The following is a 27,738-nucleotide window of genomic DNA, read 5'->3' on the forward strand; positions in this document are numbered from 1 at the left end:
CCAATCTAGGCTAACAGCATGTATTCATATTAATTGCGTAGTGTTTTCATTGATAGGACATTTTGGGGTTGGAGATTTAGCACAACAAAATGTCACCCAACATATTTATTTGAACTCCACTTACCTGAGATAATAATTTACTGCCCTCTGCCACCCTGCATGGGACTTGGGCATTGATATAGGATACAGCAGGGTGTATTTGAAAGTATCTGTGTTTCAATGGGCCTACAGAGAATGGCAGAGAGTTATATACACTGGAGAAAGCCTTTCTGTGTTCTCTTCCCCTTATTCTTCACTCCCTCCCCTGCTTCCCCCCACCCCAAACAGGGACAACTCATGGTTCTACTGGATTCTCATTTAGTTAATAAAATAAAATGCTTTTAAGGTCATTCAAATAATAAATAGCTAAAATAATCATTTTTTTACAACTCAGTTATGTTTTATATGGATACACTGTTTTCAAAACATTAGAGATTCACAGAATATGGCATTTGATGTTATTTCTTTATTAAAAGATCTTTTGACTATGTGATATGTCTGCTCCTGAAAGTAATCCCATTCCACTGCAACAAAGATATTGAGCATCAATACCACAAGGGAGGGGAGTAGCTTCCATTGTGGTAAACTAGTCACTGTATAAGGAATACCCTAATTTTATCTAAGGATAGAATGCAGTCCAATAAGTACAAATGGACACAGGATAGTCAACTGCTTATTTCTGCAAGACAGAGTAAATTGGTATTTCATAATTACTTTTTCACTTAAGGTCTGTCAGGTGTCCTGGGTCAAAATGTGGAAGATCCTTCAATGTTATAAGAAATGATGGAACTGTTCAAGCTACCAAATGTCTCTATCATTTCTATAGTTTCAAATTTGTGTCTTTGTGCTTTCTTCATAGTCAGATAATATTTAATCTCTTCTCAAATCTCTGATGGGTTTGAAGAATAGATAGTTATAGTCTCACATTTAAACTTAAGTTGTTTAGCATTGAATATATTCTTGATTTCAAAAGATTGTCTTAAGATGATAACACAAGTAAGAATAGAAGATAATTTTGGTACAGAATACTAAACTCATTAAGATAGTATAGATGATAAAGAACCTCATCTAGTTACAATATATGAGCAGGCAAGACTTTTGAATATAATTCATATGTAATATGAAGGTAATAATTTCCACAATTATTTTAAAATAATTCCAACTATGTATTGTTTGGTACTATAATAGAAAGCCTTTTTAAGTAAACAAAAAGGGGTGATGTAGTAGTGTTTGGGTAGATGCTGTTTGTATTCTAATGTAACTACTGTTTCATCAAGAGGAGTTACCCTTTAAGAGCAGACCATCTTGTACATAGATGATGACATGTGCATCTTCTCCACATTAAACTTAACAATAAATGGCTAGATCCTGTGATTGAGAGTGGAATAGAAAGGTAGGAGTGAAGGCTAGAAGATGTGGAGCAAGTAGGAGGAGAAGAGCATGGAGGAAGAGGAGAAAGCTGTGATGGATCAGAACCACATGGCTGGGAGAGACTGCTAGTAGCAAGGATTATTATAGATGTGGAATAATTAGTATAGTACTAAATATCCCCAATCTAGACATATGACTTATAAATTAAATATCTGTATTGTGTGTCTTTTATAGGAATTATTAGGGTCCAACATTCCTGTAAAGCTTTTCTAACTCTCAAAGATCACATCCCTCCATGGTGCTCAGCAAAGACAATGAAGTTCACAGCCAGGATCAAATTACTTTTTTACTTGAGTTGTCATAAACAAAGGATAATCAACATTGTAACTTGGACACTAAACACCTCCTTTATATGTATAAAAAGTTCCTTGATGATACCTACCCATTTGCATTTGTTTTCAAATCCCTGATAATTATGGGAATCATGTCTGTAGATAGAAAAGGAATCCAAGTATCTTGTGTGAGTCAGTTCATTCAGACTTATGTCCTTGAATTACCTCAGGTCATGGAGAACGGAGAGTTATACTAAAGGTTCTCTAGTTTTGTGGTACCTACAATGTCTCATGTGATCCCATATTCCACAGTCTCACAAGCTAGATTCCGAGAAACTCACTTTTATTTTAAAGTCTTCACATATAGAATATTTCCAAAATATCATAAATTGTTAGACTTTCTAGTCCTGATATTGAAAATTATGAACTATATAAATATTCTATCATGATTATCGTCTGTTCTTCCTCCTTATCATTTGAAATTCTTGACAGTGTGAAAATTTTTAGTGTTCTAAATTTTTATTCCAAAAAGAGGACTCCTTAACAAACATGTAACTTGTTTCCTCCTTCCTTTCAAAGGTGGGAAATTGCATGTTGATGTCTTCTATAATCCTCCTTTTTTACCTTTATTTCATTCAAATATGAGACTAGAGTAGAGGATAGCAACATGCTTGTCCTTTTAAAGAAAATCATTCTGCAGCACATAATATCTTTGGTCTCCCTGTTCTTTCAGCTTTTATTTTTTACTCCCAGACAATCTCGCTTTCATTGTTAACATCACACAAATTTAAAAAGTTTCTCATTTGTGTGCAAACTCTTGAATCCACAGAGAAAATAGAAATATCTGCATTTCTGAGTCATATCAGGTAAAATATTAATTTTCTTTTGCATTCACTTTATGCCCTACAAATGACAATTCTTTTGTTTATAGGTGAATTAAACTCTGTCTTGCATGCATACTATATGATTATAGATCTATTTATTTGTTCACAGGCATCAAATACTATTGCATGCCTGGCCACTTTGAATAGACATAAAATACATCAATCTTTCACCCTCAGAATGGCAGAATGCATTGCATTTCCTTAAACATTTTCTCTAAAATACATTTGTGAGAAGCAGCCAATAAAATATCAACTGTGTAATGATAAATAATGGATTGAGGAAATCATCTATAAATTATTTCTAGCAATTATTTCATGAAATATTGACATAGAGTTAGACTATTTAATATTTCTTGTGGAAGAACATCCCCATGATAACCTTTTCAATGTTCAGCATTGCTAAAAGTAGATAAAATGAATGCAAACATTTCTACATTTTGCTTATAAAAGGGAATATTAAAACAGCAGTCTTCTTAAGCAATTATTGTCATATCCACAATTTATGTAATAAACTGGATGATGTAATTACATGCCTCTAATGGACACATGCATTGAATTAATCTATTTCGATGTCTAATCTCTGAAAACATTCTAATTTTTTCTTATTTCTTTTTCATAACAAATGCAGGATATGTACATGGCCTTGCAGACTCCTCTATATATTTGTCCTCTCACTGCCCTTGTATCAGATGCTTATTCCTCTATCATATTTCCTTTGTCAAGGACCATTGATTTAACAACACAGTCTTGTGAGATAACCACTTTCAGGGTAGGGCTACTGACATTTCAGCAGCGGGTGCTCTGATAAATTTTTAAAAGCAGTACCTGTTCTATGCTCTGCTTGAACAGTTGAAAAAAAAAAAAAAACCGCGGTGTTGCTTTTGATAATATATATGAAGATCTTTTCCAGGACCATCTACCACTTCACCATAAATTTCACCATGAGCTGTTTGTTAGATCATAGAAATATCAGCCTGTTTGCTCCAATGTTGTAAAAGATCATTTCATTATATATTCATGGGCATTTTGATTTATTTTCCAATTTTTTATTAGATATTTTCTTCATTTATATTTTAAACGCTAACACAAACGTACCCTATACCCTCCCACCCACCCTGATCCCTTACCCACCCATTCATATTCTTGGCCCTGGCGTTCCCCTGTACTCATGCATATAAACTTTGTAAGAACAAGGGGGCTCTCTTCCCAAGGATGGCCGACTAGGCCATCTTCTAATACATATGCAGCTAGAGACAGGAACTCTGGGGGTACTGGTTAGTTAATATTGTTGTTCCACCTATAGAGTTGCAGACTCTTCAGCTCCTTGAGTACTTTCTCTAGCTACTCCATTGGGGGCCATGTGTTCCAACCAATAGATGACTGTGAGCATCCACTTCTGTATTTCCCAGGCACTGGCATAGCCTCGCATGAGAGAGCTATATCAGGGTCCTTTCAGCAAAATCTTGCTGGCATATGCAATTATGTCTGTGTTTGGTGGCTGATTATTGGATATATCCCCGGGTGGGGTAGTCTCTGGATAGTCAATCCTTTCATCTTAGCTCCAAACTTTGTATCTGTAACTCCTTCGATGGGTATTTTGTTCCCTATTCTAAGGAGGAATGAAGTATCCACACGATGGTCATCCTTCTTGGTTTTCTTGTGTTTTTCAAAATGTATCTTGGGTATTCTAAGTTTCTGGGCTTATATCTGCTTATCAGTGAGTGCATATCTAGTGACTTCTTTTGTGATTGGGTTACCTCACTAAGGATAATATACTCCAGATAAATCCATTTGCCCAAGAATTTCATAAATTCATTGTTTTTAATAGCTGAATAGTACTCCATTATGCAAATGTACCACATATTCCATATCCACTCTTCTGTTGAGGGAAATCTGGGTTCTTTCCACCTTCTGTCTATAATAAATAAGGCTGCTATGAACATAGAGGAGCATGTGTTCTTATTACAAGTTGGAACATCTTCTGGGTATATGCCCAGGGGAGTTATTGCTGGATCTTCCAGTACTACTATGTCCAATTTTCTGAGGCCCCATCAGACTGATTTCCAGAGTGATTGTACAAGCTTGTAATCCCACTAGCAATGGAGGAGTGTTCCTCTTTCTCCACATCATTGCCGGCATCTGCTCTCACCTGATTGTTTTTATCTTAGCCATTCTGATTGGAGTGAGGTGGAATCTCAAGATTGTTTTGGTTTACATTTCCCTGATGATTAAGGATGTTGAACATTTTTTCAAGTGCTTCTCAGCCCTTTGGTATTCTTCAGTTGAAAATTCTTTCTTTAGCTCTGTACCCCATTTTTAATGGTGTTATTTGAATTTCTGGAGCCCATCTTCTTGAGCTCTTTGTATATATTGGATATTAGTCCCCTATCAGATTCAGGATTGGTAAAAATCCTTTCCCAATCTATTGGTGGCCATTTTTTGTCTTATTGACAGTATCTTTTGCCTTACAGAAGCTTTGCTATTTTATGAGGTCCTATTTGTCCTTTCTTAATCTTACAGCACAAGCCATTGATGTTCTGTTCATGACTTTTCCTCCTGTGCCCATATCTTCGAGGCTTTTCCCCACTTTCTCCTCTATAAAATTCAGTGTCTCTGGTTTTATGTGGAGGTCTTTGATCCATTTAGACTTNAGCTTTGTAAAAGGAGATAAGAATTGATCAATTCACATTCTTCTACATGATAACTGCCAGTTGTGCCAGCCCCATTTGTTGAAAATGCTGTTTTTCTTCATCTGAATGGTTTTAGTTCCCTTGTCAAATATCAAGTGACCATCGATATGTGGGTTCATTTCTGCATCTTCAATTCTATTACTTTGATCTATCTCTCTTTCGCTATACAAGTATCAAGCAGTTTTTATCACAATTGCATGCTAGTCTTCTCTGTATCATTCCAATTTTAGTATATGTGCTGCCTAAAGAAGCACAGCATGTCGAATTTTTAAGGCTTTAAATTTCATACTATTTCTTCTGGTCCTGAACAATGGTCTTGTCTTCTTTTCAGCATCCTACAATCATGTGAGTAAATTCTCTCTGTAAATTAAGACAAATCTTTTCATGTTTTATTATCAACAGTAAAGACATGTGACTCCAGTTAGGGGTTCCTTATGATTTTATGTGATATGAGTTTATTTCATATATCATAATATTACAGTTAACCATGCATTGGAAATGCATCACCATACTTACATGAAACACACCTCATTCAACTACTTGGCTTCCACCTATGCCATGTAAAGTAATATTTTTACACTAAAAACATCCTTTTCAAGTGATGTTCTATTTCGGATATCTCAGGTTTGGTTGCATGATTTATAACTCATCACATTGAGCATGCAACTGTCATTACAGATAAGAGGCTCCTCATTACATTTAACCAGAGAAACGTGGGGGATATTGAGTTTAGCCTGTGCAGAGCCATTCTTTTAGATTGATTTTCTCCACATTACAGATTTATTATATTTTAAAGGTAGTTGATGATTTGCCACAAATAATCCTAAAGAGACAAAAGAGAATTTATTTTCTCCACTAAGGCACCTATGACATACAGAAGGTGCCATGTACATCTACATTAGTGAACCAATGAGCTTTCTTAGGATTGCTTACATGATTATGGTTAAGAGAATACTTACTTCTGACTGGATGGTTCAAAGATAGTTGTATTTCTGAATGATTAAATGCAGCAAAGGTAATTATATACACAACTTGGATGGCAATCACCCCAGATAAATGTTTGAACTTGATTAACCTAAAGGCCACACCCTTTAAAAAATTCATTGTGAGAAGCTCCATCAGCAATGGCAGCAGATATAGGATCACAAATTGTTAAAGACATATGTGGCATGTGACATCCTGTCCAAATTTACTTGTGAAGCTTTGCTCGGGTAGCTTAAACTACTTCTTTTCTTCCTACTTAAGTTCCCCATCACTCAAGCCTACTCACCATGTGTTGGATATAAATTAATATAGTAAGTCATGTGGATGGCAATCAGCAAAGTAATCATTATCCAAACAGGTTTCCATGAATCCCACACACCTAAAACAATGAGTGACAAATCTTACCACTGAGAAACCATGGAATGAAAATGTCTAGTTATAAATACTGATTCATCTGAAGGCATGCTAATATTTAAGAGACTACTACATGGAATATTATGCATAAGCAAGTACAGTGAAGATGTTTTAATGAGTTAGACAAAGAGCAGGACGTGACCAGAATAAAAATGAGCAAGATAGAATTTCTTTATTATTATTATTATTATTATTATTATTATTATTATTATTATTATTATTATTATTTTCTTTATTTACATTTCAAATGCTATCCCAAAAGTTCCGTTCCCTATAACCCCCCCGCCCCTGCTCCCCTACCCATCCACTCCCACTACTTGGCCCTGGCCTTCCCCTGTGCTGGATCATATAAAGTTTACAAGAACGAGGGGCCTCTCTTCCCAGTGATGGCCAATTAGGCCATCTTCTGCTACATATGCAGCTAGAGACACAAGCTCAGGGGGTGCTGGTTAGTTCATATTGTTGTTGCACCTATAGGGTTGCAGGCCCCTACAGCTCCTTGGGTATTTTCTCTAGCTCCTCCATTGGGGGCCCTGTGTTCCTTCCAATAGCTGACAGTGAGCATCCACTTCTGTGTTTGCCAGGCACTGGCATAGCCTCACAAGAGGCTGCTATATCAGGCTCCCTTCAGCAGAAACTTGCTGGCATGTGAATTAGTATCTGGGTTTGGTGGCTGACGATGGGATGTATTTTCAGATGGGGTAGTCTCTGGATAGTCCATCCTTTCACCTTAGCTCTAACTTTTGTCTCTGTACCTATATCCTTTCATCAGTATTTTCTTCCTTATGCTAAGGATTAATGAAGTATCCACACGATGGTCATCATCTTGGTTTTCTTGTGTTTTTCAAAATGTATCTTGGGCATTCTAAGATTCTGGGCTAATATCTGCTTATCAGTGAGTGCATATCTAGTGACATCTTTTGTGACTGGGTTACCTCACTAAGGATGATATCCTCCAGATACATCCATTTGCCCAAGTATTTCATAAAATCATTGTTTTTAATAGCTGTGTAGTACTCCTTTGTGTAAATGTACCACAGTTTCTGTATCCATTCCTCTATTGAGGGACATCTGGGTTCTTTCCAGATTCTGCCTATTATAAATAAGACTTATAGGAACATAGTGGAGCATGTGTCCTTATTACCAGTTGGAAGATCTTTTGGGTATATGCCCAGAAGTTGTATTGCTGGGTCCTCTGGTAGTACTATGTCCAGGTTTCTGAGGAACTGCAAGACTGATTTCCAGAGTGGCTGTACAAGCTTGCAATCCCACCAGCAATGGAGNAGTGTTCCTCTTTCTCCACAACCTCGCCAGCATCTGCTCTCACCTTAATTTTTAATCTTAGCCATTTCATGTGAGGCTGTTATGTATATATGGGATACCTCCTTCATTTCTTCCCAACAATTCTGCCTCATAAGCTTCCACTCTTAGAGTTTATTAAGATGAAAACCTTCCCTAATGCTCAGATGTAGACTTTCAAGAATTAGTATAAAGCCAGTCCAATGCAGTGCTATAATACTAATGTCTTAAATATCAATATGTGCAGTTTAATGTACTTACTGAATGTTGGATACTGAATATATCTAGTGAGTAAAGTGTGTGTATGTTTCCTTTTTCTATTACTTATATGAATTTTTGTAACTTTATTCCTAGATAAAATTTCTCCACTGTCTAAAACATTTCATCATGTCTAGCATGATGCTAATTTAAGACCGCCATTAATTCTCCTATATCATTTTGAATATTTGATTTTGTGGAATAAGCCCATGTTTAGCTCTTACTTTCTGACTGGTAATTCACAAGAATTAGTTCCTTTCTCTGATAAATTTTCATACCAAATAACACAATGAGCTCAAAGTGGAATTTGACCAGCCTACCAGTCAGTAAGTAGCAAATTTTTACATGATTAAATTTGTCTAAGACCTTTTCTGTGTAATCCATCTTCATTATTCTTTCTGTTTAGTGAATGTCAAATATGCTTAAATCCCATATTTCCTAAGCTGCAAAACAATCTCCCAAATTTTGGTTAATTAAAATTACATTTAAATATCTTGTTTATAATTCACAAATGATTAAAGATATTATTAGATTATATATATACCTATTGTTATTCAATGAAGGTATAAATAACTTAACATATACTTCAACTAACTTCCTTACTAATATATACATATATGTGTTCTATTGTTTACATAAACACATAATATATACACATACACATATACAGATATATCTGTACACTAAATCAGTGGATTTAGTCTTTTTAATAGTCTCTTCTAGGTAGTATGTAGGTATTTCATGGATGTAAACCAATACTGATGCATGCTTATAACCCATTTTTAAAACTTTATTTCATTTAATCAGAACATCAAGTATTGTTTAATTATTTACTATATGGTATCTAATATTTAAATCAGTTATGTGGGTTAGTGTATAAAACCACCAAGGATTTATTTTTTAAAGGACACATACATAATGAAATATCATAATCCTACAGTTGCATAATAGATAACAGGAAAGGTTATTAAGAAAGAGGAAAGTTAAAAGAGTAAAGAAACAGAGACTCCCAGATACACAGAGGTAGGCAAGTTTTATGCTTCAGGTTGGATATCAAGTTAATACTTATTAGGATATAAGATTTGAATATGGGATTAGAGTGGATAAGGAAAGTTAGGTCAGTTTACAATATGATGGGAAAGGTAACTACTAGATGAAAGACCTTTAGGCAGAGCTAATGTACATGATGTGTGAGTAGACAAAATGAAGATGGAAAACATTAGAGGGTGAGGACATGTACTTACCAAAGTAATAGATGCATTAAATATTGGGAGATGTTTAAATATAACTAAATATCAAGCAATTTCAGGACATTAAACTCAGAAGATATAGAGGGTAGCCTGGAGAAGTGATGCAGCCTCTGGGCTCTAGTCTGTGCTGGCAAGAGTGTGGACCACAGAAGCTACACAGCTTCAGGACAGAGAGAAGCAACCTAACTTCTGGGACAGACTCTATTTCGGGTTCCAGAAATTTGGGCACCTTCTTTTTCAGAGGAAATTTGGCCACCTTTGAGGATTCTGTCTTCCAGAGCAGGTGAGAGAGTCATATTGTGTCCAGGGTCCCTCAGTGGCTACACTGTGCAGGTGAGTGAATAATCTGCAGAGGCAAGACATCTTCTGGCACAGGCCCTGTTTTGGGCCTACATCTTCAGCAAGGAGGCAGATCTGAACAACAGCCCTCTGTGAACATTCCCTGCTAGAAGAGAGCTTACCTGCAGAGAGTAATCTGACCACTGAGACTCAGGAGAGAGCTGTACTCCCAGGACTGCTGACAGAGGATAACTGAATCACAGGAGGAACAAGCTCCAACCAGAGACAACTATAACAACTAACTCCAGAGATCACCAGATGGTGAAAGGCAAACGTAGGAATCTTACTATCAGAAACCAAGACCACTCACCATCATCACAACCTAGCACTCCCACCTCAGTCAGTCCTGAATACCCCAACACACCCGAAAAGCAAGAATCGGATTTAAGTAAATCATCCTATGTCTGTCTTCAAGATATACAATCATAAATTTGATTAGAACTAAGAGAGTTTTAAGGTGCTATATCAAATTCAAAGACAATAATTCATTCTTGGATAATAAGGAAAAGATGGCATGAAGTAATGACTTAGGGGATCCAGTTATTAATCTGATGATTTTATTTCTCTGCCTCACTTTTTCTAGTTTTATAATCAGGTTTCATTCCTAATAGTGTCTTTAAAATATGTGATTAAATTGACATCATTAATACTACCAGATTCAGACAACTCAACAGGAAGAGCTAGCATTATTATTCTGTATGTGTGAATGGTTTGGTTTTGAGATTCTGAAAATATAAAATTCCAATAAACAGCAGCAAATTAAGCAGGCATGAGATTAACAATGCATTTAGTTTTTGATGTGCTTATTTTATGATGTTTATAAGACATTTGGTTTGACTTATGAATTTTAAGATGAAATCAGAAGTGAGAGAAGACAAAACTTTTAGAACTCTTAGAGTTCTAATGGTATTTAAGCAGTGAGATAAAAGGAAATAGGAGAGAATAAGATGTCAAAGGTTGTGCCTTAAAAACTTCAATGTCAATATGACAGGTTTTTTGTTTGTTTGTTTGTTTGTTTGTTTTTTGACTTGAACTTAACTAGAGTCATCTGGGAAAAAGAAACCTTAATTGAGTAGTTGTCTTTATCAGATTCATTTGTGCCCATTTCTTGATTAATGATGAATATGGTAAGCATATCCCATCAGGGGTGGCTGGTGCTATCTTTGAGAAGCTGTGAAAACCAGGGATACAATACCAGTGAGCAATGTTCCTCTGTGGTTTCAACTTCACTTCCTGCCTACAAATTCTGATTTTTAAGCTCCAGTTCTATCTTCCTTTGGTGATGAACTATGATATAGCAGTATAATCCAAATAGACTCTTCTCCCACCCCAACTTGTTTAAGATCATGATGTTTTATAATAGGGAAAGAAATGGAATCTATAATAGTGAAGGATAAAGAATGATAAAATAAATATATCAAAGAAAAGAAGAAATGTTAAACTAAGTAATGATTAAGGCCAAGAGAAAATAGGTCTTTAGAAATAAAGTCAAGATGGAATAGAATAGTAAGTATGTGTGAGAGCGGCAGTTAGTGAAGAAAGAATACACATTTTACCTGGTAGAAGAATACTTATGCTTTCTTCTTGGTGAGTTACAAAGTTTTGAATGTAACAGGTTGCACTCCAGTGGGAGCTGGATTTAATAAAAAGGTCCATTGTCATGTTGAAAAATTCATTTTCATCCTGTAAATGGGATTTTGATGTAGCTGGAATGTACTCTCCTTTGCTGTCTCTCCATTCCATGTTTGGCTGTGGGAACCAACCTCCTGAATGACACTCCAACCTCACACCTGTGATATTTGGGGAATGCATAAGAATCTGTATGTCTGAGCTTGTAGCTGGTTGAAAACAAAACAGGAAAATAATAATGTTATGTATACATGGAAGAGGACATGCATGGTAGAATAATAAAAGTTCTTTTCAATTTTAACCTCAGTTTTAAAAGATAAATAAATAGAGAAAAGTCTACAGGACTCTGTTTGCCATAAGATGCTTGTGATAATCGCAAGAGCTAGATGGGAAGGATGTGTCCACATCATATCCAAATTAAGTCAGCTTTGAAAAGATATGTTTCACTTGGTTATTCATTTATTTTTTAATATTTATTAAGTAATAGAAATGGACCTTGGTCTTTCGATTAAGATAAAAAGAAATAAATATCTTAACCTCATAGAAATTAGAATTTAATGTTTTTGTTTTAGCATTGTCATTAGTTACTTTAGAGTGCCTATAAACATTATAAAAATGAGTTTCATTTTAAAAACTATGGAGTGACTTTAGTTAAAACTATCTGTATTTTAACTATATGTAATTTTATAAAATGCATTTCATATAAAAGGGTTAATACATTAATGCTACGTAAAGTTTATATTTATGTAGAAAAACTGAACATGTCTGAAAATTTCAGGATAGTTTCAGAGACATAAATTTGTGATATATATTGGCAAAGAAATTTATGGAGATTTAAGGCTCTATATCAAAACTGATCTATCTAATAAAATGTCTCTGGAATCAAAAACATTTTTTAATGCCTAGGTTAACATAGTAGCTATTTGCTACCTATGACTACTATACATGGCAGTGGGATATATTGTGTCCGTTTATTATATGACAGCCAATAAAGTTTAATCATCTGGGTCTAGAGTGCTACATATATGTGCACATGTGTATGGATTTCTTCAGTTTCCTTTAAACCTTCCACATTACCTCCACCTCTTTTTTTTTTTCTTTAGAATATTTCAGAGCTAGTAAAGGAATATACATTGAATACATACTTAACATATAGCATTATATTTAAGGAGAGGGAAATTTGCAGTTTAAATTTTGAGATTTACAAAAGTTAATTGGCGAGCAGTCAGTGAATTGATTTGGACAGAAATGGAAAAAATCTATTTCAGCAAGAGATTACTTTTTACATTAATAAAATTTTTATAAAATATACTCTGATAATTTACACTCTTCACCTCTAACTATATCTTTCCCAGCTCTTTACACACCCAGTTTTTTTTAATGAAAAACATTGTTAAAATTCAGTTCAGATGAAAATACTAAAGTGTTGTCACAAACGTTTGAAAGGTTAGTAAAAACAATCCAAAAGGAATCTGATAAGATGTTGAAATCTAATAGTGTGTTTAGATATAACAAGAAAGTCTTTCCTCATATAACTAACTTCTCTACACTAAAGTAATTTTCATTTTTGATCTTCCATAACATCCAATTTAAACATTAAATTCATAGATATCATCTTTTAGTCAATACATGCAATAAGAGTTAAACACTAAGAATTTTCCATCTATTCAATACTATATAGGTTTTGAATCATGGGTACACAGCAGTTGCAGAGGGATCCATGCCTACCTGTGACCTTGACTTCTATGATATGCTCTTCATAGAACTTGTCATCTTTGAAGAAGCAGTGGTAGGACCCACTATCAAAACTAGTTACTTTAAAGATCTTGAGGGTTACTTTCCCTTTCCCAATGTCATCTTTCAGGAGTTCAGTTCTCTCTACATACTTGTAGACAGTTTCTCCAAGCAGGTCATTTCCATTCCTATACAGGTATATTGGCTCTGAATAGCGATTCTTGAACCAGCGAATTTCCATGTGCTTTGCTTGTTGTGGTGGAGACAACTGACAACTGAGTTCTAGGTTTCCACCCAAAGGAACCAAGACTGGACTCTCTGAGCCATTCACAGTGAATTGTTCTGTGGAGGATTACAATAATAAAAGGACAAGGCTGAGAATGAGTAAATGTGTCCAGACCTCTTGTTGAAATCATTCTGTTGACCCCTTCTCCATCCTCTATCCCTCTCTCTCAAACATTCACATATACTCACTCCACTTATGATCACTTTGCTTATTCTGGATGTATTTTAGTGATAATTTTCATAGTTGATCAGAAGTAGAAAGTGTTACTGCAAATTGTTAGAGAATTTTCTCAGAAATTACTGCAAGTGTAGAGCCACTTCAAGACGGGCTAGATTCAAGGCATATCAAGGTAATGTGCAAGATAGTAGCAGAGAAAATGGCAGAAAGCATAGGCAATGTCATGTAGTAGAGATTTTGATGAATTGAAGCTTCGGGTACATTAAAGGGTCCATATCCCATGGGTCTTGAGATACATACACAATGTTTGTAGATGAGTATGTAGCAGGTCTTGTTACCCTTTTGTGTTAAACGCTTACACTTTTAGTTATACAGATGATGGGGCCATGACCTCCATTTCTCTGAGAGGTTGAATAATTGACCAGAGACTGATAGTATATTCATGATATACCCATGTACTTATGTGTTCCTGATCTACCCTGATAACTCCATATGTGACATTTGATGAATGTTTTATTAAGTTGTATGTAATTTTGTCCCTCATGATTCACTGTGTTAGTGAAGATGGTTAGTTGCATAAATGTATACAGTTATTCCAAAGCAAGATGTACACTCAAAATTTGGCAAAGTGCTGTACTATAAAACTGAGTCACTCATCTGGAATAATGAAAAAACATAGGATATCAAAAACTCTTCTAGACAATAAAAGAAGCTCTGGGGAAATCACCATGCCTGACCTCAATTTTTATCACAATTTATCAAGCAATTGTGATAAAAAAAAGTGCATGGTAATGGTACAGTGACAGTCAGGTAGATCAACTGATCAGAATTGGAGACCCAGAAATGAACCCACACTCCTATGGTTACCTGATGTTTGATCAAGGAGTTCAAACCATCCAGTGGAAATAAGACAGCAACAAATGGTGCTGGCACAACTGGCTGTTAGCATGCAGAAGGATACAAATTGATCCATTCTTATCTCCTTGTACAAAGCTCAAGTCTAAGTGGATCAAAGGACTCCACATAAAAGCAGAGACACTGAAATATATAGAGGAGAACTTGGGGGAAAGCCTTGAAGAAATGGGAACAGGGGAAAAATTCCTTAACAGAACAGCAATGGCCTGTGCTGTAAGATCAAGAATCACCAAATGGGACCTCATAAAATTGCAAAGCTTCTGTAAGGTAAAAGATACTGTCAATAAGACAAAGAGGTCACCAACAGATTGGGAAAGTATTTTTACGAATCCTAAATCTGATAGGGGACTAATATCCAATATATAAAAAGAGCTCAAGAAGCTGAACTCCAGACATTCAAATAACCCCATTAAAAATGGGGTACAGAGCTAAACAAAGAATTTTCTACTGAGGAGTATAGAAGGGCTGAGAAGCACTTGAAAAAAATGTTCAACATCCTTAATCATCAGGGAAATGCAAATCAAAACAACCCTGAGATTTCACCTCACACCAGTCAGAATGGCTAAGATTAAAAATTCAGGGGACAACAGATGCAGGCTAGGATTTGGCAAGAAAGGAACACTCCTCCATTGCTGGTGGGATTGCAAGCTTGTACAACCACTATGGAAATCAGTCCGGTGGTTCCTCAGAAAATTGGACATAGTACTACTGGCAGATCTAGGAATACCTCTTCTAGGTATATACCCAGAAGATGTTCCAACTGGTAATAAGGACACATGCTCCACTATGTTCATAGCTGCCCTATTTATAATAGCCAGAAGCTGGAAAGAACCCAGATGTCCCTCAAAAGATGAATGGATACAGAAAATGTGGTACATTTACACAATGGGGTACTACTCAGCTATTAAAAACAATGAATTTATGAAATTCTTAGGCAAATGGATGTATATGGAGGATATAATTCTGAGTGAGGTAACACAATCACAAAAGAACTCACTTGATATGCACTCATTGATACATGGATATTAGCCTAGAAACCTAGAATATCCAAGGTAAAATCTCCAAAACACAAGAAAATCAAGAATAAGGAAGACCAACACGTGGATACTTCATTCCTCCCTAAAACAGGGAATAAACTACCCATGAAAGAAATGGAAGAGACAAAGTTTGGAGCTAAAATGAAAGGATGGACCATCAAGAGACTGCCCCACCTGGGGGTCCATCCCATAATCAGCCACCAAATGCAGACACTATTGCATATGCCAGCAAGATCTTGCTAAAAGGGCACTGATATTGCTATCTCCGTGAGGCTATGCTAATGCCTAAATATAGAAAAGGATGCCCACAGTCATCTGTAGGATAGAACACAGAGACCCTAATGGAGTAGCTAGAGAAGTTTCCCAAGGAACTGAAGAGTTTTGCAACCCTATAGGTGAAACAACAATATGAACTAATCTGTACCCCCAGCGCTCATGTCTCTAGCTGCATATATAGCAGAAGATGGCCTAGTCAGCCATCATTGGGAAGAGATGCCCCTTGGTCTTCCAAACTTTATATGCCCCATACAGGGGGACGCCAGGGCCAAGAAGTGGGAGTGGGTGGGCAGGGGAGCAGGATGTGGGGAGGGTATAGGGAACATTCGGGATAGCATTTGAAATGTAAATGAAGAAAATATCCAATAAAATATGTTAAAAAACTGAGTCACTCAGGGCAATACTCAGCTTGAAAGCTATTGTTCCTCGTGATATAGAGTGAAATAGAGCAGGGCAGAGCCTGAATTCTACATTAAAAAATGATGCAAGATAGCTCAATATTGTGAGATTAGAATATTTCAAATCAAAATAACAATAAACTATCAGCATATTATTTCAGCTATTAGAATAGCTAAAATCCAAACCACTGGCAACAAAATGTAGTGGCACTAGATCAAAACAAGACACCTGTTATATATTGCTGGTAGCAAAGCAGAATGATACAGACATTATGGAAGATAGTTTGGAAGTTTCAGATTGAGCTTAATATGGTTTATCCCCACAGACATGACTTTAAATGCAGTGCAAATGAACTGAAAAGTGCATCTTTATTAAACTATTTCCATAAATATCAGTATCATCTTTATTCAGTTTCTAAAGAATGGAAGCAATCAAAATACCCTTCCATAAGTGAGTGAATAAATAAATCTCTTACATTCATACAAGGAAATATTAATTAGTAAACAAATTGGTACCATAGCAATACAAATATTAAGGAGCCAATCAACCAATTTCAATGGGACTTAAAGCCTATTTCATGAGAAAAATACCTGAAACCCCTGAAGTGGCCAAGAAACTGAGGTCAGATGAGTCATGGACTTAGGAAAATCCCTAATACTAATACTAAAGGACAATAGTAATAAAATGACTCCTAATAACATATTGCTACCTGTACATCAGTACTGATCTCATCCTTTGCTAAAGAAGTTACTTTTTCAGTAGTTGGAAATGAACAGAGACCCACAACGTACGCAGAAAGTGAGAAACTTTAATGTAGAGAGAATCTCTTTTGTAATGATTGTATATATCACTTGTCAATAAAAACTGATTGACCGATAGCTGAGGCAAGAAAGAGAAGGAATTCTGGTAGGAAGAAAGATTCTCGGATTTAGTCAAGCACTGAAGTATTTCCATTGGAATACGCAGGAGGAAAGAAGCATGAGAGAAGTCCTAAGGTAAAGAGCATGCAGAACTCAGGTTAGAGTGACAGAGATACTTAGTTAAGAGATAGTTGGATAAGAAGCCAAAGTTAATAGCCAAAGTGCTTTTAAATATACTTTGAATCTCAGAGTCATTATTTCTAGGAGCTTGCAATAGGGAGGAAAAACACACATTTTACAGGTAATATCCATTGTAATAATTATGCTACTCAAACTTACTACCTGAGAAGACCCTAGTGAAAGGTAGGGAGTCAGGATAGCCAGACAGCAGGCCTGATCTCTGAGAGGGGGGACATCCCACAGTCACACCTCTGACCCATACTTGTTCCTGTCTGAAAGAATTACAGGGAGGGAAATGGAGAGACGCCTGAGGAAAAGATGGTCTAGTGACAGGTCAGAAGTGGGATCCAGCTCAGGGGGAGGTCCCAAGATCTGATACTATTACTGAGACTATGGAGCACTCACCAAAAAAATGACCTAGCATGATCACACTCTGGAAGACCAAATAAGCAGCTGAAAGAGTCAGATGCAGATATTTGCACCCAACCAATGGACAGAAGCAGCTGATCCCTGTTGTTGAATTAGGGAAGGCTGAAAGAAACTGAGGAAAAGGGCGATCTTGTAGGAGGACCAGCAGTCTTAATTAACCTTCCAGATCCCAAGATCTCTCAAAAGCTGGACCACCAACCAGGCAGCATATACCAGCTGATATGAGGCCCCCCCCACACATACAGTAGAGGACTGCCTGGTCTGTATTCATTCATAGATGATGTACATAACCCTCAAGAGACAGGAGGCCCCAGGGAGTTTAGAGTCAGGTGGGGTGGTGGAGGGGAAATTCACTGGAGACAGGGTTGGGAAGGAGGTATGGGATGTGGAACATTTGGTGGGTGAACAGGGGGCCAGGGGGACATAAAAGATGGAGTGTAAATGTGGGAAGCAGGTGTGTCTGTGGCTCCAGCCTTGTGAGCCAAGAAGGCACCCTGGTTCACTGCCAAGCCTTGTGATTCCCTGCTTGATTACCAAAAACCTGATTATGCACACCTGAGTGATTACACACTGTCTGCCTGACATATAGTGTCATACAGCATGGTATTGAGTCACTGGCCTATCAACACCCACCCTGTCTGCATGCTTGGCTCATGTATAGAACATGCTGAATGGTGATTGGATGATGAGCAATGAGAGCCGAATGCAGAGGGTGGAATGGGATAAATTGGGCAATCCCAGAATAGAGAGAGGTGCTGAGGAGAAGCAGGGAAGCTGAGAAGCAGAGGGTGAAGCTGAGGAGCTGAGGAGAAGCAAAGAAGCTCAGAAGCAAAGAAGCAGAGAGGAGAGAAGCTGAACTGCTACAGAGAGCTGGGGTAAGCTGTAGAGAGAATATAGGAAGCTGCAGCGGGAAGCTGTGGAATCTGCTCAAACCCCACCTTTGCATATGTGTCATCTTTGCCCCACCTCTGCAGGATGGAGGCTGTGGTTCTCCGACATGTAAATAATAAATTAATTAATTAATTAAGAAAAAAAAGAAAAAGAAAAAAAGACTGGAAGCAAAACAAAGCTTCAGGAATGCCCCAAAGGAGAAAAGCTTCCCAGAAGACCTGATGGAAGTGAGCCTGGTAAAAGTGGTTGTTTAACAGATTCTCTAATCAGAGGCAAAAAGCAGCAGAAATGTAAATGTGAAAGGTGTCTCTTTTAAGAAGTCCCTATTGGGTGGTGGGGAGTGGGAGAGCATCCTCTCAGAGGCAGAGGGGAAGTGGGTGGGTTGAAGAACTCTGGGGAGCAGGAGATGGGACAAAATTGGGAATATAAATAAATAAAACAATGAATTTTAAAAAATGTGCTCTCTCATATTGCAACCTCATGGTACATTAGCTGTAGTTTCTCCTAAGGACAGCTGGATTATAGCACACTAGAGAGAGCTAGGTGTCCCATGGGAGGCTTACAGTCTAATTCAGGTCCATGTGGGAGAATTATACTGCAGTCTGGAAGTCAGAATATATTCAGCCAGAGTTAGTATATAGATACGGGCTGCAGAGTAGGGACAATATACTGCAATGTAAGCTACATGAACAGCTGAGGTAGAGCTAATGTGATAGCAAGGTGCAAATTGAGAAGTTCTAAGTGTCAAAACTGATTAAGTATTGAGTTTGGAAAACAATAAAAAGATGGGATGTTGGGTATATGAAAGTCATAGGAAGAAATATTTAGTTTGAATATAAGAAAGTAAACTCTTTGAGGAGAGGTTTGAGCAAAACGTTTTTTTATGGTTAAAATGGAGAGAAACACATGAACACAGTACATATGAATTGTGTATGACCCTGTTTCACTTACAAATAGTTATTTTCTTTCAACAGTGATCTCAGTTTTGTATATATCCTCTTTAGGAAAGATCAAAGTAACTTTGACTTAAAAAAAAGAAGACATTAAAAAATTTGATGCTAGATTATGGACCAGAAAATGGATTGGGAGAATCTATGAAACAAAATAGGGAACATTCAGAGGAGTCCAATCTAGAATTATAATGACATCAGAGAGGTTAGTTCCAGATAACAGAAATCCAGAGTTATGAAAAATCAGAATGTCAACCCATAAAAATGCAATATATTGAATTAAAAACCCAGATTGTACTTACTGTTGTATATCAATGTCATATAATAGATGAAATGGTTTATATTGTAGAGTTTGGAGAGTTCAGTTATGTATACATGTTGATGCATCATACTATTAATATATTTTCAGAATTGAAATGGGTATTTGCTTTGAATTCTGAGAAGGATTCTTTTAAGACTATAAATTTATTTATTTTTGGTTATTGTATATATTTACATTCCAAATGTTATCCCTGTTCCCAGTTTCCCCCTTTGCAAACTCCCTTTTCTAGATCCCCTCCCCCTTAATTCTATGTGGGTGCTCCCCCACCCAGATACCCACTGCTACCTCATTGCCCTAGCATTCACCTATGCTGGTGCATTGAGCCGCCACAGGACCAAAGGTCTCCCCTCCCATTGACTGTCTTGGAGGTACCTTTGTAGATTGGGACTAATGATGCTTTGGCATGTCTATCTATTGTCTTTGGAAAATATTGCATAGAAATTGTTGCAGATATATCACAATCTTACAGAACAAACAATTATGGAGAAATCTAACAGGAATTTAAATAAGGTGCTCATAGAACAGAAAGGGAATAAAGAATCTCCAAGGGCTAGATTAAATGGTGTTTTGTTGCCTTTAAACTTTTTAAATGTTCAGGAAGCATAGCTGTTAAAAAGCACTGGGGTCTCTTTAGGAAGGACAGCTTAATTAGTTCAGCCAATAAAAGTCCTAATTTCAGAGTGGAAGAAAAGAAGTTTGTTGCATTGGTGAGGAGTTTTTTCATTTGTTCAACAAGAAAGAAAAGCTGTGTTTTCCAACCAAATTGTTGGAAAAAAAATAAACTAGTGGCAGACTACCTGAAGATTTTGTCTGAAGACAGAAAGAAAAAAATATTAAGAACACAAACAAGACATGTAATATATACGCTGAATCCTCTGCATGGATGCAGCTGTGAGATTAGCTGAGATTTAAATGTCTATGTATAGCCATAAACCTTGTTGGCTACAGAGTCCTCATGACTTATTACATGCCATCCTTTCATATAGCAAGGAGATTTATACCATAGTTTGGTTTTATAGTCAAAACTAGCTTATAAATGAAGATGTCATTCACCTACTCAAAGAACAGAGAATCAAATTTAATTAATGCATATATGTTGCACTATATTTATATTTTATATATATATATATATATATATATATATATATATATACATATGTACATATATATGTACATATATATATTATCAGAAATGTTTATTACTTGCAAAGGTTTACAAAAAGGACCACATACCAATAAAATGGAGACAGACTTGACAAAATAAGCAGCCCAGGTAACCCAGCCTCAGAGAGCCTCAGCTGCTATTTCATCAATACTTGTTTCCAGAACAACTTCAAAGCAGCTAGCTCATTTGGTCAAGCCTTTCAGACTGTTCCATTCAGAACTACATTTAAGCCTGTATTTGCACAGAGATTAGAAACTGGACAGTAAATGTAGCATTTTCTTTTTTTAAAAAAATGGCTACTTCCACAATTTCATTTCCTCTGAAAAGGAAATCAATGCTCCAAGTGAGAATCAATTCTAAGAGTGAAATGTTACCTTCAAGTAAGGCACGGTGGGTAGGTTATGGCCATTTTTGGATGATGGGTGCTTGTCACTAGAAAGAGTTTGGTTACAAGTCGTTAATGGTTTTTATCAGTGGGAAAATGAAGTATGGAATACTAGGTATAAGAGGCTGGACTGGGGGATTTTTTCTCTCTCTTTTTCTCTATCTTTCATTCTTTTTTAGGTTAGGGGAAAGGGGTTTGAAAGAAAAAAAATGTGGTATAGAAAGATATAGCAATAACATATGAATAATAAAAAGGGTAGATTATTGAATCAACTCTTAAAGCAAAGAGCTTTTTATAAGCCAGTAACCTTAAATTGGTATAGATTTTTGAATATACAAAATTTCGTATACTAAATTAAGGTTATATGTGCTTACACTGGTATATATTTCTGTATATTGATGCAAAAATTAAGGATATTTTTGTTACAACATACAGTATATTACATTTCAACTCTTCTATAAGGTATTGAACTTAATCGATTCATTTAAAATGCAATGTTTCATGTCAGTACTTCCAAAAAGTACAATTACTTAACTGTTTAGAATAATTAAGTAATGCAAGTTAATAGTCAAAATTTTCAACTCGCCAGGCGTGGTGGCACACGCCTTTAATCCCAGCACTTGGGATTAAAGCAGGCGGATTTCTGAGTTCGAGGCCAGCCTGGCCTACAAAGTAAGTTCCAGGACAGCCAGGGCTACACAGAGAAACCCTGTCTCGAAAAACCTAAAAAAAAAAATTTCAACTCATGATCATGTCAGGTAGTAGTCTAGTTTATCAAAGTAGTAAGACTTTTTTAGATGACATATTCTGTAGCTCTCTGAGGTTTTTGAAAACCATCTACCTTTTTATAATACATATCAAAAGGAAACAGTTTCTTATTTCTAGGTATTTCCTATTAAGTCAACCTTGGAAGCATATTTCTTTGATAAACTAAACTCATCTGGTTCTGAGCTATTTTTGATGGGAGACTATTAATGGCTGCATCTATTTCTTTAGGGGATATGGGACTAGCAGGCAAAAAGTTAGAGCTGAAAACTTCCTGCTGAGATAGAAAAAAATCTCAACAAGATAGATAAACTCTTATCAAAAGCAACTAAAGGACACAGAGATAGTATCAAAATTAACCAAATCATATATAAAAGAAAGTACAGAAACTGGAGAAATTCAAAAAAATCATCAGATGTTGTGACAAAAGGCTTTACTCAACATAACTCTAAAATCTTAATGAAATTAATGACTTTGTAGAAAGATACCTCATACCAACATTAAATCAATAGCAGGTAAACTATCTAAACAGTCCCATATCCCTTAAGGAAATAGAAAACATACTTAAAAACCTCCAAATGGAAAAAAAGAAAAGACCAGGGTCAGGCAGTTTTAGTGCAGAATTATACTAAACCTTCAGAAAGTGCTAATGCCAATACTCCTCAACATATTCAGTTAAAATAGAAACAGAAAGAACACTACCTAATTCATTATATGAAGCCCCAGTTATTCTGATACCTAGACCACACCAAAAATCCAACATGGAAAAGAATTTCAGACCAATTTTACTTATTAATATTGATGACAAAATACTCAATAAAATCCTAGCAAATTAATCCAAGAACGTACAAAAACCGTCATTCATCAAAATCAAGCAGGCTTCATCCCAGTTATGCAGGGAAATTTCAATATATGAAAATCCATTAATATAATTCACTATGTAAACATACTAAAAAAATCATATGACAATCTCATTAGGTTCTGAAAAAGCCTTTGATAAAATACAACACTCTTTCATGTTAAATGTATTGGAAAGAGCAGCAATTCAAGGCCCAATACCTAGACATAAAAAAGCAATACACAGCAAACCATCAGTCAGTGAGAAATTAAATGGAGACATACATTAAGCAGTACCACTAAAATTAGGGACAAGACATGGCTGCCCACTTTCAACACATGTATTCAGTAAAGTATTCGAAATTCTAGCTAGACCAAAAAAATAACAAAAGAAAATCAAGTTTATATACATTATAAAGAAGTCAAATTATCACAATTTGTGAATGATATGATAGTGTACATGTGTGGCCACCATAATTCTACCAGAGAAACTCAACAGCTGACAAATAACTTAGAAAAAGTGGCTGGATATGAAATTAACTCAAACCAATGTAGCTTTATTTTCTGTAAATGATAAATCAGCAGAGAAAGAAAATAGGGAAACAAAACTGTTTATAACAGTCACAAATAATGTAAAATGACTTGTCAGGACTCAAATGACTCAGGTTCTAAGGCCAACAATTGCTTAATGGGACATCATGAACCTAAAAAGATTCTGTAAGTCAAAAGGCACAATCAATAGGACTTGTCAGCAACATACAGATTGGGAAAAGAAACTTCACTAACATGACATTCTATGTAGGGCTCTTACCCAAAATATATAAAGAACTCATGAAGCTAACATTCACAAAACCAAATAACCCAATCAAAAAATGGGGTCCATAGCTAAACAGATTTCACACCAAACAAATATCAAATGCTTGAAAAACACTTAGTAATGTTCAAAGTCCTTAGTCATCAGGAAAATGCAAATCTAAAGAACCTAGAGATTTTACCTTACATCAATCATATTAGCTAAGCTAAAATTTTCAGGTGACAACCCATGTTGGTTAAGGTGTTTAGAATGAGGAACATCCCTCCATTGTTTATGGAATTGTAAACTGGTACAACCACTCTAGAAATCAATCTTATGGTTGCTCAGGAAACTGGCTATATGTCTTCGTGACTCATCTATACCACTCTTGGTCATATATCCAAAAGATGACCAATCATGCCACAGGGACATGTCCTCCAAAATGGCCTTTTATTTATTTATTTATTTATTTATTTATTTATTTATTTATTTTTGGTTTTTCGAGACAGGGCTTCTCTGTGTAGCCCTGGCTGTCCTGGAACTCACTTTGTAGACCATGATTGCCTTGAACTCACAAATCTGTTGGCCTCTGCCATCCAAGTGCTGAGATTAAAGGCATGCGCGACCACGCCCAGTGCCATGGCCTTCTTTTTAAGATCCAGAAGCTCAAAACAACCAGATCTCCCTTAAATGAAGAAAGTATACAGAAAATATGGTTTGGAATACTATTCAGCTATTAAGAAAGAGGGCTTCATGTGTTTTTTAGGCCAATGGATGTAACTAGAAATATTATCCTGAGTGAGGTAATTCAGACCTAAAATGGCCTGCCTGGTATGTACTCACTAATAAGTGGATATTACCCAAAAAACACATAATACCTAGGATAAAATCCACAGAACTTTAGTTTAGGAAGCAGGAAGGCCCAAGTGATGATGCTTCAATTTCACTTATAAGGGGGAAGAAAATAATACAGGAGGTAGAGTAAGGGAGAAACCGGTGTGAGAGAGGGGAGAGGGATTGGAAAGGGGGAACAGGACAGGTATGGGGTCAGCAGAATTAGTGGAAATTGCAGTCTCATGGAGTTGGAGGTGAATAGACCCTCCAGAAATTACCTGAGACCTGGGAGATAAGAGACTCAGGATTCAATGAGAGTGACATTAGATGAAATGTCCAACAATGGAGAGAGGAGGAACTTGAAGAGTCCACCAGTAGTATGTAGACATGACTTCATGTTGAAAGACAGGGTTACCAAACCATAGGCAAAATTTCTGATCCAGAATTGTCCTAGCTTATAAGAACTGCAGCATAAAATGGAGAAGAAATGGAGGAAAAGTTGGTCCATTGAGTAGTCCAACTTAGGATTCATCTCCTTGGGAGATACCAAGGCTTGACACTATTACTGAAGCTACGGTGCACTTTTAAAGTAGGCTGTCATGGCTGTCCTCTAAGAGGCTAAAACAAAACTGACTGATGGATGCAGATAGTTACATAGAACCATTGGGCTGAAGACAGGAACACCCATGGTTGAATTAAGGGCAGGATGGAAGAAGCTGAAGAGGAGGGTGACCCTAGAAGAGATCAGCAGTCTCAAGAGTAACCCAAACCCATAGGAAATTCCAGACCCTGAGTCACTAACCAAACAGCATATAGGAACTGGTCGGTGCACCCCAACACATATATAGCAGAGGACTGCCTTTTCTGGCTTTAGTGGAACAAGAACCACCTAAACATGAAGAAACTTGAGGCCTCAGGATGGGGGAAGGCCTGGTGGGAGGAAACATCCTCCTTGATGCAGCAGTGAAGAGGAAAGAGATGAGGAACTGTGAGAGTGGAAACCTGGAGGGAGCAATGTTGGATTGATATATATCACACCTTAAGGTGACCCTAGCTTCTGTCACCTATGTATATCTAGACTAGGAAAGAGGCTTAGAAGATGGGTTAGTAGGTAAAGTAGTATCTATGCAAGGATGAGGAGAACAATTTGGATCTTTGCTATACCCTTCAATAATGGGAGAATGGAAACAGGGGAAAACATGTCACAGAAGATAAATTATGAATACCTCTTCAGGGCCTGAACCTGTAGGAGGGCCATCTTTGCTCCAATACACTGCCAGGGAGAGGGAGGCCTGCAGAAGTGACACAGCATCTGGGAAAAATCCCGTTTCTGTATCCAGTCACACGGCACCTTTTCCACTAGAGGAGGGGTGTCCGCCAGGGAGGAGTCTCAAGGCCTGAGCAGGAAGAAGAGCCATCTTTGCTCCAGTTCGCTTAGGCTCCAGTCTGCACTAGCAAGAGTGTGGACCACAGAAGCTACTCAGCTTTGGGACAGACAGAAGCAACCTAACTTCTGGAACTGACCCTGTTTCAGGCACCAGAAATTTGGGCACCGTCCTAGCCAGAGGACATCCTAACTAAAAACATCCAGGAAATCCAGGACACAATGAGAAGACCAAACCTTCGGGTAATAGGAGTAGATAAGAATGAAGATTTTCAACTTGAAGGGCCAGCAAATATCTTCAACAAAATTATAGAAGAAAACTTCCTGAACCTAAAGAATGAGATCCCCATGAACATAAAAGAAACCTACAGAACTCCAAATAGATTGGACCAGAAAAGAAATTCCTCCCGACACACAATAATCAGAAAAACAAATGTACTACATGAAGATAGAATATTAAAAGCAGTAAGGGAAAAAGGCATGTAAAGGCAGGCCTATTAGAATTACACCAGACTTATCACCAGATACAATGAAAGCCAGAAGATCCTGGACAGATGTAATAGAGACCCTAATAGAACAAAAATGCCATCCCAGGCTACTATACCCATCAAAACTCTCAATTACAATAGATAGATAAACGAAAGTATTCTATGACAAAACCACATTCACACAATGTCCATCCATGAATCCAGCACTTCAAAGGATAATAAAGGGAAAGCATCAACACAAGGGAAGAAATTCCATCCTAGAAAAACCAAGAAAGTAAACCTTTAACAAACCTAAAAGAGACAGCTGCAAAAAAAAAAAAATCCCAACTTTAATAGCAAAAATAATAGGAAGCAATAAATTTTCTTTAATTTCTCTTAATATCAATGGACTCAATTACCCAATAAAAAGACATAGACTAATAGACTGGCTACACAAAAAGGACCCAACATTTTGATGCTTACAGGAAACCCACCTCAGGGAAAACAATAGACACTACCTCAAAGTGAAAGGCTGGAGAACAATTTTCATAGCAAGTGATCTGAAGAAACAAGCTGGAGTACCCATTCCAATATCAAATAAAAGTGGTTTCCAACCCAAAGTTATCAAAAAAGACAAGAAGGGGTACTTCATACTCATCAAAGGTAAAATCTACCAAGAGGAACTCACAATTCTGAATATTTATGCTCCAAATACAAGAGCAGCCACATTCATTAAAGAAACATTAGTGAAGCTCAAAGCACACATTGCACCTCACACAATAATAGTGGGAGATTTCAATACCCCATTCTCACCAATGGACAGATCCTGGAAACAGAAACTAAACAGAGACACATAGACACTAACAGAAGTTATGAAACAAATGGAGGGAATAGATATCTACAGAATATTTTATCCTAAAACAAAAGGATACACCTTCTTCACAGCCCCACATGGTACGTCCTCCAAAATTGACCATATAATTGGTCACAAAACAGGCCTCCATAGATACAAAAATATTGAAATTATCCCATGCATTCTATCAGATCACCACGAACTACGGCTGATCTTCAATAACAGCATAAACAATAGAAAGCCAACACTCACGTGGAAACTGAACAACACTCTTCTAAATGATAACTTGGTCAAGGATGAAATAAAGAAA

The 27,738-nt window shown here is 36.7% G+C and overlaps 1 protein-coding gene and 1 pseudogene across 17 annotated transcripts in view; one reads left to right on the plus strand and one right to left on the minus strand.

The window, feature by feature from the left end:
• Dtna (dystrobrevin alpha) overlaps positions 1 to 27,738 on the plus strand; it is a 389,557-nt gene that overhangs the window by 318,770 nt on the left and 43,049 nt on the right. The gene's annotated exons all lie outside the window — the stretch shown is intronic.
• Positions 11,326 to 16,075, minus strand: LOC110333402 (annotated as a pseudogene). The gene is made up of 3 exons (XR_002381076.1): positions 16,063 to 16,075; positions 13,218 to 13,625; positions 11,326 to 11,698 (listed from the first exon to the last, which is right to left on the minus strand). The product of XR_002381076.1 is annotated as a selection and upkeep of intraepithelial T-cells protein 6-like (transcript).

The sequence above is a fragment of the Mus pahari genome, chromosome 15, assembly GCF_900095145.1.
Source record: "Mus pahari chromosome 15, PAHARI_EIJ_v1.1, whole genome shotgun sequence".
NCBI classification, from domain to species: domain Eukaryota; kingdom Metazoa; phylum Chordata; class Mammalia; order Rodentia; family Muridae; genus Mus; species Mus pahari.